Raw genomic sequence first — 13377 nt, 5'->3', positions numbered from 1 at the left:
CGGTGGCTACCGGTTCACCCAGGATCTGCCTCCCTCTTCCACCCCGCGCCTGCCTGCGGCGCGGGACGAGGTGCCACTGACCCATCATAGCTCCTCGGTGCAGTCACTCGCTATTTTTAACACCCGCAGCAGCGCACGTGCAAGCCCGGACCCCGAGGGCAGCCGACTGACTCCCCGAACGTTTCCTTCGGGATGTGAGCCGGAATGAGACTCCCCCCAGTGACGTGATTCACGATAAACCCCATGTAGGGAAGAGAGGGGAAAACAGAACATTCTGCTTCCTTTTCCTCAGGTAACCACTCCAGAAGATGTGGAGAGCTTTGCTGCTCGGCCCCCCGTGGAAGTGGATGGCGGTTTTACTGTCTGCCGCAGCTCCTCACACGCACGGTGCGGGGACACAGCTCCGAAAGACGTTTGACGGGGGTAGCGGGGGCCCGCTTGGCTGCTGTCTCTAGAGGGACACGGGGGTGCAAAGCAGCCTCCCCAGCTCCTGTCCTCGCGGCAGCAGTGCACTCCCACGCCAGTCTGGTGCTGCCAGGCTCGAGTGTGTAAGATGCCCTGCCACCGAGTTGTTTGTCCCCTTGGGTTATCGCCCTCGCTCCCTTCTTCTGCAGCATCGAAAGTCCGTGAAGGGTGCGAGGGGCGGCTGCTTGTCTGCTGTGCCGGGGCAGTGGCGGCCACCGGAACACGAAAGCAATTCACACAGTCGAGGGACAGCGAACCCCTCACCACCATCCCTGCTCCTGGGCCCACTGCAGTGCCCGCGGCTCTGACGGGGACACGAGCTTCGCCAGGGCTGAGACAGGCGGGAGGACGATGGCTCTGCCCCGCGACTGTCGCCGGGGCAGGCGGGCGGGAAGGCGCCGGGCGGCGCGAGGCGGCGGCACCCGACCGCCACCGCCGCCGAAGATTCTGGACCGCCCCCGCCGACGCCGGGATGGGGGGCGGGAGTGGAAGCCGGGAAGGGGCGGGGACCGGCGGGGGCACGCGCAGGAGATGCAGGAGCCGAAAATTTTCCATCACTGCAGTCGTCCCCCCGCCCCCATCCGGCGCCGTACGTCAGGCGCCCCCCGCAGCGCGGCAGGGCGGGAGCGGGCGGGATGCGCTGCGGCGCCTTCCGCGCAGCCCCGGGGCGCAGAGGGGCGGTGGCGGCGCACCTGCTTCCGCGGGAGCGGCGATTGAAATGACCTTGGAGCTCAGCTTGGGGCGTTCTGGGCTGGAGCCGGCTCCTGCCCCGCGCACCTGCCGGTGCACAGGGCGTCCGCCTTTACCCCGTCTGCGGACGCGCGACTCGGGGTGCCTGTGGCGGTGAGGGGTGGTAAAGTCGCCCAGGAGTGCCAGTCCACGGTGTTTTCGGTCCTCTCAAAGTCTGACTGCACAACGGGCAATTTGCAAAGGCTTCGGCAACCTGACGGGTTAAATGAAAAGGCTGCAGCGGTCGCCTTTACAGCGCAATCACAGAGATATGTAAATAAGCACTACTGCGGGGAACGCAGGGCACACTCTTTCTCCAATGGGAATGGTGAATGCCTGGTACCTTTTTCAGTCAATCCCATTCTTCGGGTGTCAGCAGTTCTGTGAAATTACAGTGTACATGGCAGAGGTCAAGGTGACCTGTTTGTTGTGGCTTTTGCCTGTGTAGCAACAGACGTAATGACGTATTCGTAACGTTTTTAGGACTGTATCATCCATTTCAAGGCAAGCGCACAGATTCAGTGCATAGTAAAGTGTCCCACATGCTCCTGATAAATACAGCAACCATCTTTATAGATGTGATCTGGTCGTCGTGGACAGTATAGCTTTTAAAAATGTTTAAACCAGATTTTTTAGCAAAATAAAAGTTTTACTCTACAAGTGTTTGATTTTTTTTTTTAGAACTGTCCTCATTTTATATGGAAAACGATGTTGAGGCTTTGTTGCTCATTTATGAGAAAAAAAGATTGGTAAAATGCACCCGGGAAGAAAAATTGCTGTATTTCTAATGGCCCCATTATTGGAACTCTGCAACATATGAGTGCAATCTGCACTGCTCCAGAATATTGAGTCTTTAAAATTTTACCCATGCAGTCTGTTTGCTGGTTCAAATGATCTGCTTTTTTCAAGTGGTTTTAAGTAATGCCTCACTGATTGAATTATAATTTCCCTGACTTTGTAATTGCCAAGAATGTCCTTGGCAAAACATACATAGAATGTGTTTCATCCAATTTTGAAATGTATTTTGTAATCGGAATAATAAAAGTTAATATTCATCAGTTCCTCCCACCATAGTTTCAACGATTCATTTGTTTTCATTGTCATGCTTTTCTTTCTCTCTTTTTTTAAAGTGTTCTTTAGTTCTTTTTCCCCCTTTCCTTTGTTTTTCATCCTCCTTAGCCCTAAGCCACCCTCATTTTTATACCTTCCATTTGTTTGCATTTTATTTTGTTCTTTTGTGTGCCTTTATGCATTGGAAGGTTCCTTACAAAGTTTGAACATTTAGGATAGTTAAGAATAAACTTATTTACTTTTAGTCTGGAGATTCTGTTCCTGCTTTATGTTTTAAGGCTGTTATAAAAGAAACTGTAAATTCATTGTTAGTTAGGTGTTGTAAAAATTGAATTGTGTTCAGTGACACAGGTAGAAATTAACTAGAGTTTTCAATTTATTATATGGGGAGGTAATGGGGGTTTTATAGCTGAAGAACTATGTGCTTCTAAATGTTACTTTGCAGTGGAGAACTATCTATAGATTCACACCTCCCTGTAACATCACCTGTCATTCTTCATCCTGTGAATGGTTTCCTTTAAAATTTGATTTTATTTGTTTTTATATTTAGAAAAAGAACTAGCTTTCAAGTGCCCATTTTTTTCCTCATGTTTTAGCAAATAAAAGTCCTTTATAATATGGGAGGTTTTTTCCATGCTATTTCTTCCTACATATATAAATAAATCTTGAGAGATACCATAAAACTATATGTAACGCACATCCAGTAGAGTCATTTATGTTTATGGTATGTGTGGAAAAGTTATGTGTACAGTAATACTGTAAAAGTCAAGTCTGTTCACAGGGTTTTTAGATGATACTTCCTAAATTGCCTGAAGGATATCTAATGAAATATGTAATATATCAAAGCACTCTGTACTAAAAGCTACATAACACTCATTTTGTTTGTGCCTAGTATGAATAATATAAAAATCCCAACAGAGTAGGGATCTGCATTGGGTGAAACCCTCAGTACTGCCAAGAGTCTGGGGAAGGATGGTAATGGAGAACAGTAACAGAGACCTGAGAGCTGTGATGAGTCCTGAATGAAACATCTGCACTACTGTCTACATGGCAGATGCAGTCTGTCATGAGGAAGAGCTGGAAGTATGGGTGAGTAGGGAAAACAAGGATTCATAGTTTTGCTGCATAGACTCAGTGGTCCACAAAGATGCAGGTGGGGCTAATGGGTTCCGCCGTCCTTCCAACCAGTTTGGTTCATAGTTTTTACCTCACATGGACTGCCCGTGGCGTGCAATTAATGAAATTATACGTTCTGATTATATGCTTTCTTAAACAAAACTTCCACTGAAGCCAAGAGGTATTACGAGTGCATAAGGAATGCAGGATTGCATATCCTGCCTCTTGGGCTTTGTGATGGTGCGTTGGAGTTACATATTAGACTTGGTTTAAGCCTTAATTTTTCCCCTCTGTGTTTATTCTAGTCTAGTTTCAGTTTTGCAATAAGAAAACAACAAAATCACTATGTTAAAATATAAGCAGCAGTATTCTTTCAAAAAAATTAGGACATTTACTATAATTATAACTTGTATTTAAGCTGAAAATGGGGAGCAAGTCTGAGTTTAAAACCATCAGATTATGTTGTTATACTGCAATAAACTCAAAACAGTGAGAGCTGCATGTGATATGTAGTACTAATCATCTCCAAGAAATTGTAAGCCTTAAATGGACATTGCCAGCTGCTATAAAAATAGTTTTTACTTAATATTTTTAACTCTGTAACATTTTTAGGAATTTTAAAAATAGTGTTTCTCTGTTAATCTTGATTCATCTTTTCCACTCAGCAAACTCTAATGTTTTTTTTCCTGTATGAAATTTACATAAGTTTTAAAGGTTGTTGTGTTTGTTTTGTTTTGTTTTTGTTTTTGTTTATTTTGTTTTGCTTTTGTATAGTACAATTCTAGAAAAGCTTTGGAAATGGTATTTGTTAATTAACTAAAACTCTTGTCATTTTGTATAAGCCATTCCAAATATTTTTGTTTAGATTCTTATGGGAACAAGAGCTACTATTTTTGTTCTTTTACCATTTGCTGGTGGCAGAGAGTATAATTTAAGGTATGAATTTGGATTCCCAGAGATGTTATTGCCATTACTACAGCAGTCTGTGCATCAGTATCACTTATTATGTCAGTAATCTTGGTGGACATTGTTTGTCAACCAAATAAAGCTTCACATCTTTGGAGAGTCACTTGCATTTTTGTGGCTCCCTTAAAAATAGCGTAAGTTTAAGAAATTAGATGAAGTTATCTGAGCAGGTTGCTATGCAAGAGGTGTATGCAGAAGGGAATAAAACTGGAACAATTGTGTAGTTTATGAAGAGATTTCTGTGCTTTACCAGACAGAATAATTGTGTATGCACTGTTATGGCAAAGAAAAAGGCCATTTAGGGCAGGGGTTCAACAAGCACTGTAATTTGATGGATAACAAAGCCCCAGTGAACCAAGAAAATGAGCTCCTCACTTTGTATTTCTTATCAAAAATACGATGGAAACAGGTAGCAATAAAAACATATTACAACTGGATCTCTATTCTGTAAATTCATGTGTGTAACTTAGTATGCATTAGCCTTGTTTTGGTAAAATTGCTGCTATTCCTAAACATCTTGAGGACTGGATCCTACTTTGTGGTAGACAACCATTACCTTCTGAACTTAAAATTCTAGTTTTTATCTCCAGTGCATAAAGCACATGAATTGTTATTTATAGTATAAAAATAGGTCCCTAAAATCTGATACTTTGTGTCTGACAGTGGTCAATAGAGGATTTTTCTGTGGCAAAGGTAGGAAAGAGGATAGGACCATACAGCTGAATATTTGAGCAATCTGATGTTTAGGATTTGGGATTTACTGAAGCAAAGGTTGTATCCATGTGTTTGTATTTCATAGTTTCTGGTACTCATCCACATGAAATTGTTGAATCACTTTTGAACCCATGTTTGGTATTATTAATAAACAGTGACAAAGCTTACTTAGGCATTTACAAACAATTCTTACATTTTAAAATTTTTTCCCCAGGCTTCTTCCTGATCAGCTCATTTGAGATCCCCATGTTTTGCACAGTAAGGACTGGGTTTTATACACCTTTATTCTACATTTTATGGTTGTCTTTCTTGAAGTCAAAGAGTCCTAGTCAATCTGAGAGATACTTCAGTTCCCTTGGATTCCTGTTGTAGAGAAAATGAAGATTGTTCAAGATGTTATATGTACCTTCTCCTTTGTTAGAGAAGCAAATTTAGACCTGGAGACTTTTGTAAAATGGCACCAAGCAGCTTTTACCTTGACTTTTTTTGCAGTTTGTCTGTATTCATGTTGATGTGTGCTCTTCTGCAGGTTCTGAGGAAGGACTTCTCCCTCATGTTTTTAGACTGAGTGTTTGCTGTAGGTCTGATTAGTCTGAGTGGGCTGGTGTCCATGTGTAGAACGTTTGTAGCCATTTATTTTTTAATTTTGAAAGATGATTTTTACTTGTGAATAATTATGATTCAAATTTATAAACCCATTTCTTGTGGGAAGAAAAATCACTCTCCTTCCTTAGTGGGTACAGTTTTTTTGGTGAATAAAATGAACATCTTTAATTTAGTCAAGGAAATCTTCAGGGATAAATTCCTGGCAAAAATTAGGAATGCTTAAATAACCTAGCTTATACACTCTTCCTTGTATGTGAGGAGAAGATTTGAAATAAATTAATGAACAAAATTATTACATAAATTCTGTGGTAAGGACATTTTTTTTTATATACATACCAGAGAATTTATGTGCTTGGAAAGACATCTCCCTCCTGTTTATCTCCTATGTGCAGAGTACTTTTACAGACTAAGGAGCTGCTGAGTCACACTTTCACCAGATGATTGACAGCCCTGTTTCTACTAAGTACTGGTAGACTTTCTCGCCTGCGTATCAGGTGAGCAGTGTAACGCCCCTTACTTAGGAAATGAAAGTATGACACAGCATTATAACTGACCTCATTGAAGATGCTGTGAGCAGCTAAATGGAAATGTGTTTAGGCAGCCATGTAGGGCAAATCAAAATCTATCCACATTAAATTATTTACTGGCAGTGATGATTCGCTATTAAAGAAAGCAATATAGTAGTATTCATTTCAGTGTGCTGAACTAGCAGTTTTGCAGTGCAGTTATTCAGAGGAAATTTTGTCTGAATATATGAGTAGTAATAGATCTGAGAGAGACATGGAGCTCTCTTTGGCAATGTTTCCTGAGTTTGGAAAGATATGTACATAACTAGAGTGATTAAGTCTAAGCCTAAATAATCTACAATTTATAATACCAATATATAGGATGTATTGAATAGTTTGTGAGTCCAAAATAAATTACAAGGAGCTGTAAATATTGTCTTCCTCTTTGAAAATGTAGGAAGATTTTGTTGTGGAACCATAAATATGTTCAATACATTTATTTCCCCTTAGTATATGATGTTTTAAATCAGCTTTTCCTTGAATGTTTAAGTACATGCTTGGAGTATGACAAGCAGAACCCAGTTTACACTTACAGAAATATCTGCAGTTATTACTTCCTTTAAAATCCTTTAAGTAGTTCGTTTATGTTGCTGTTAGAACAGAATTATTCCATAAACAACACAGGTCTTCATGTTTCATTTAGCCATTCATTTGCATTTTTTGTTAAACGTATAGGTATAATCTTTTAACAGAGATAGAAATCTACCTTTAACCAATACCAATTTTACTGTCATTTGGCATGTAAATGCACAATTTTTTGAGGTTTATTGTACTCTTGTGGCATTCCATAAAAAGTTTTGTCCTGGCATTTAGCAGGGAAAGAGTGACTGCACTTACGTGGAAATGCTTATTACATCATTCTTCTGATGTTCTTCTTTGGATTACAAATAGATTATTATATGATTCAGGTAATTTGGATTTTCCTGTAGCCCATAGATACCTCAGTTGCCTTGATACTGAGACCTCACTGTGTGGTAAACTTACTCATCTGAATAGTCAAATAGTCTTTGGGTGCATGATTTTGTGCATGTACTACAGTTTTTGCACAACTAGATTTGATGGGTTTCATGTCATTGTATTTGTAATGGAATATATTGAAGTAATGTCCCTGGAATTTGACACAGGATTTTGACATGCCATACTAGGAGACATTACATGTTCCTTGTGGTGTGACATCACAAAGTAACTTTAAATTGTGCAAACTGTCTGAAGAATTTTAAAACACAGATGGTTCTATAAAAAACTAGCATATATAGAATACATAACAACGGGTTTTTTTAGTTCATGACTGGCACATATGTGGAACAACATATACAACTGACACTACATCAAATTAAGAAACACAGAAAACCTAGATCACAGAGTCCCCTTTTTATTCCACATGCAGATTTGCACAGTAAGCACATGTAGACAAGCTTAAGGAGGTGATACTGGCTTCTGTTAATGAATAAGGAAGCTACAGGAAGGAATAGAATCCCTTCATCAGAAATTTAACATAATTTAAAATACAATATGGTTAAATATTTTTAAGTAGATGCACTAATTAATGTCAAAGTAGGTAATATATTTAAAAAGGGAAACATAGTTTTAGTGGAACTTTGGAGTCAATTGTGGCTAGTGAATGCTGTTATGATATACAGTTTTTTCCTTTCTGTTCTGATTGCCAAGTTATTTTTAATGTCATGTTGGTTTACAGAACTCCTCAAGGCATGATCTAATTTGATATGATTTTCTGGTAACAGTGTGAAATGGAAAAGTCTCACAGAGAGACAAAATTGTTGAGATAACATAAAAGAATATGCTACAGGATGACAGAAATGTAGGTTAATTATTATATCAGTGTACTAGACATAACCATCATTTATACTTTTCTCCCATACTTTACGTTCTTTATTTTAATATTATTGGAATGGTATGTAACAAATACCATTTGTGGTCAAATAGAAAGTTGGTGACCCTGACTGTGACCAAAATTATCTCAGAAAGTATAAAAATTTAGAATTTTTTCCTCTTACAGATTTATAGGACAATATCACTGTAGAAAGAATAACTGACCTAGGAAAAAATCATACAAACATGTAGAAAATTTAAGAGAACTGACAGTGTTGCTTTTCCACCCCTCTCTGTCTAGTTCTCCTACATGTAGGCAAAAAAACTTTTGTTGTGTTGTTTTTTGCTGCTTCACTTCTTTCATTCTGCTTCAGGTCCAGGACCAATAGTCCTCAGATCAGATTGGCACATTGCCAAACCTGAATGATACAGAATAACTGCTCTGTTGTTTTTGATTTAATGAAAAGTTTTGAAATGAAATCTATAGGTAGGCTTGACAAAAAAAAAAAAAAAAAAGTGAGGAGAGAGGTGGAGGAAAGCTCATTAGGAGTCACAGAGAGGTTAGAAATTCATCTAGAGACCAGATCATCATTTTGTTTACTAAATTTCCATTGAGGTCCTGTCATGGACCCCATACTGCAGTACACCCTAGGCTGAGTTCTCTCCTGCATGTGTATAATCTTGTTGCCAGTCACTGGTGCAAGATGATTGTACACCATCTTCCCAAAAACTGAAGGACCATTGAGTGTAAGACTACCTGTGGTTGACACAAATCCCATTTGGGCTCATTATTCCCAATGGTCCTTAAGGTCTTTGCAACACAGAATGAGGCCATACTTCTGCATAGCCCTTGTCCTGTCAGTCCTTTGCTGTTGTAGCAAAATCCCTCCAAGGAACAGGAGGAAGAAGCACAGGGCAGGTAGGACCTGGATGCTGGCTGGCCATGACCTAATACCAGAGTCAGGATATCAGCCCTTTGCTTGAGAGTTGGCTCCTATAAGAAACCTCCCTCTGTAGGTAAATGAGTGGTGAAATCTGTGTTTTCTACAGGCTCTAGCTGCCCTTCCCAGCTTCCCTGGGACTCCCACCCACACCCTGCCTGTTTAAGTTCATGTCTGGACATCCTATTAGTGGTCGTGTACGTGGATCTGTGTCCAGCTCTGTCTCTTGCAGTGTGGATTTGCTGGCTGCCTTCCTGGTGGGCCCTTGAACTACACTACAGACAGCCTTGCATTCAGCCCAGTTTCCTGACTGGACCTTGAACTCACGTGATAGTCAGCCTTGGCCCTGGTGCTCTTCTGCAGGAACACCTGGCTGCACCCTCTGGATGGACTATGGACCGACTTCAGTACCTGTGTCTGGGTCTGTTAGTGAACTGTGACCCTGCCATCACCCTGGCCCTGCCAGGGTGAGGGACTGCCCTGGTGCTGGGGGTACTGCTGGTCTCTGCTTGCCTGTCTTGGGGTTCCCATAAGCTTCTAGCTCATCCTCCCTTGTGGAAAAATGTATCTGTCTTGTTTCTTGATAGTGCCTAACTTCATTGACTAGCTTGGCAAAAGCACAGCCTCAGACCCAGCTTCTGATCTTCATGATACATGAACATTTTTCACTCCTAGACAGATGGTACAGCTTCATGCTACGTGGCTGTATCTTTCATGACAATGTTCAGTACATGCAGCAGAAATAAAAGGCTTTTTCCAAAATTTTATAGCACTTCATGATACCTTTCGCTGCTGTAAGGATTTTGTATTTACACAGTAATATGTTGCTCATAGTCAAAGACCTTCACCAAGGATTTGGCCCTAAACCCTGCAGTTAATAAGAGAGTTAGTTAAGAAGAAAAAGGTATGTGACTCCCTCTCTGTGTGGAGTCACTACAAGCTTTTGCAGGTAAACAAAATATTTTCTTACTCTTTTCAAGCAATCATAAATCCACAAGCTATAAGTATTAAATAATACTAAGGTGTTACATTAGTTTATAGAGTGAAAGACATGCCAGTACATTTATTGTAACACCTTATTTCAAGTGGTTTTTTTTTTCCTTATTATTGAATTAATTAAAGAGGGAGAATTCTACTCCAATGGATTAACAGTACTATGCAAACACTTTTATTTTTAAAGCACATAGGATTGAAGAACTTTAAAATATTGTCTTATCAGGTTTCATGGTTGTGTACACACAAATAGATAAATAAACACTATCATATGTAGATGATAATTGCTGTATTAGACCATATAATTATTAAAAAATATTCCAGTGGTAGAAGTTACAAATATTCTTGTTTTTATGTGCCTATAAAATGTATGCAGCTGCAATAACCAATCTATGATTCTTCTAAACTTTATCAGAACTTGTATGACTAATTTAGCCTTTTATCTATCTGTGGATAATGTAGAAGCTAGGATACAGGAATGCTGAACAGATAATATAATTGGTAGTGTAAATCTGAGTGGGCAGGCAGTTGGATTTCCTTCAGTCAGTTCTTCCTAGCCACTGTCTTTGAAGCTGTAATCCTTCTGAACCAAGCAAGGTCTCAGGTTCCAAATACGCATTAATGTCATGATAAGAAACTTACTGTGGAAAGGTTGTGCTGCACTGGGGTGTTACTGCTCCCACAGCCAAACTGGCTGGGAAGTTTCCTCATTTGTTTCAGTACAAAGTCAATAGCTTTCCAGGATAATTTTAAACAACACAAGCTGTTTTGCATGAAATGCATAAAGAAAGTTCACATGTCTTTCATCAACGTCAGCTCTGGGCAGAGTATCTTTCACTAAATTTGTGATCACAAACATCTGGTTAGTGGTAACTGCTCTTGCAGCTGGGCTGAGTTGAGATACATGGTGTCTTCAGGGGTGCAAGTGACGGGAAGAGGAGAAGACATAAAGGATGATGGGATCTGCTTTACATTTTTAATGGTTTGACTTCATTCAGTGAGGCATTTACGTCCTAACAATCTGTGGAGCCAGCAGGTTCCTCACAGGCATACAGATATTAGGATCAGGACCCAAGTTCATATTTTCTCATGCCCAGTGCTGTGTAAAACATTCTAAACTTATATTTCTGCTTAAATACTCAAATACAAATATTAACTTCTTTAAAAGTACTGAAGCTGCAAGACAGTGAAGACTAACAAAACTCTTTGTTTTCTTCTGACAAGCAAACAACTGTTGCTTATGCCAGGCAAGTTAAAAAGATAGAGGGTAAGAACTCTTGATTTTTAGATTATTTTTTTCTAATAATTTTAATTAATTTCTACAATCAGATAGTGTTAATACTGTGCCTAAATATACAGGCAAATAGTTTCCTGAGATGAGCTGGCATAGGCTTTCATAATGACACATGCATTCTTTAGTCTAGTATTTCACTGTTCTCCTGACCTATAAATAAAAAAAATATGTAGGCAGTAAGTGATATTCTTGTCTTTCTCATTTCATAAATCTCCTATTTCCAATGGAAATTAAACATTAAATAACTAACCTGTAGTCTTCCTGTACTGCTTCTGATCTTTATGATAGTATATCATTGAAGAAAATGTTCTATATTTCAGATGTAGTAAATAGTTACAGTGAAATTTAAAATTTATTTATGTGCTTCAAGTTACACAGAAGCTTGGTCAACCAATTAGTCTTTTTTTTTTTCCTGCATATGCAAAATCTTAAATTCTAACTCCATTAACTCCATTTTGATGGTCCTTCCCTTCCTTTCCTTCTCTTCCTTTCCTTCCTTTCCTTCTATCTTTCCACCTTCCCTTCCTTTCCTTCTCTTCCTTTCCTTCTATCTTTCCACCTGACTCTCAAACATATTTTCCACTGTTTATGTCTTACAGACTTTTGTTTTAAAGCCCAGCTTGAATGTTTATCAAAATCATATTGTAAACTTTGTCCTTCACAGTTGCAAAGCATAACATACTCTTCAGGGGTGGTTCTCTCATAACATTTGTGTAAATGGGATGCAGATCTTGGATAACATCAAATGCTACTGTACAAGTGGGGCAAGGCAGAGTCCATACTGAGGCATATTTTCTGCTAATAGACTCTTATTGCCTGTACCTGATCATAGATTTTATTCCAAACTATCTGTGCAATCCTTCCTCTGAATTAAAAAGCCTGATTATGACTTCCTGTGCATGAGCACTTGTGAATGAAATCAGTGACAGAGATATTCTTTCTCTGCAGGAGAAGTGTTTGACACAAGGCTTTAACTTCTTTTCTTTTGCCAGCTTTGACAATGCCAGGAAATATTTTCCCATGTTAAGTTAAATTAAACATAATTAAGTTAAAACCCTTGTTAGAATTTTATCTAGATGAATTAAAAAAAAAAGGGAACATTGAGTCTGGAGTCCGAAGAGCAGGTTCTGGTTAATTGGAAGCCTAAGGATCCAGTCTCCATCCTTTGGAGGGTGGTAATAAAGTAGTTATAATAATTAATTTGTTCTAGCACTGTAACTAAAATTCTTCAGAGGGAAAAAATGTTACTTTGAAGAATGAGGTAAATACTTTATCCTAAAATGTTTTGTCTGTGGAAGAAATAGTTATTTTTGCTAAAATTTGTTGATTCATTTTGCCTTGAAGCAAGTTCTTATAGGTCTTTACTATAGTATTCATATACAGCTGTTAGGCATTAACAGTCATGATTGCTGTGAACAATCATCTTGTTACCGTTTCCTCTCTTCTTTTTTTTTTTTTTTTTAAGTTTTTGCTTCTACAGCAATTAAAAGGTTTTATTGAAGGTTGCATTAAAGGAGTCATAGAAAACAAAGTAGCTCTTAAAAGACATCTAGTTCATCCTCTGTTCTCAGGACATGGATGACTAAATCATTCTTGGCGGAGATTAGTCTGGTCCTCCCTTTGTTGTAATTTAAGTCCACTACTGTCTGGTCTCTCTGCAGTCACCTTTTACACATCTGAAGGCCATTATCATGTCTCCCTGCAGTCATCTCATTTATAGGTGGTAAAGAGCCTGGTCCTTTCAATGTTCCCCATTCTCAGGGAGCTCTCCCTGGTTTCCTCTGTTCTCTCACCATTTGATTCCTGGCATACCTGGAAATAATGCTTCAGACTGAAGATAGTACTCCATCTGAACAAAGTCCTTCTACTGACCCTTTCTGAGGATGATATTTACTTTTCTTGCAACCTTGTGACATTGCTGGCACATGTTCTTCTGTGACCTATTGCTATCTCTGATCCCATTTCTAGAACTGCTGTCCATTCATCACTATCTTATATTTGTTCAGTCAGTTATTCCCAAGTGCTATGCTTTGGATTTGTCCATAGTGAAACGTATTTCATTTGTTTAATGACCACATGCATCTTA

This window comes from Vidua macroura, chromosome 5 (genome assembly GCF_024509145.1).
Source record: "Vidua macroura isolate BioBank_ID:100142 chromosome 5, ASM2450914v1, whole genome shotgun sequence".
NCBI classification, from domain to species: domain Eukaryota; kingdom Metazoa; phylum Chordata; class Aves; order Passeriformes; family Viduidae; genus Vidua; species Vidua macroura.
This window is presented reverse-complemented; position numbering follows the sequence as displayed.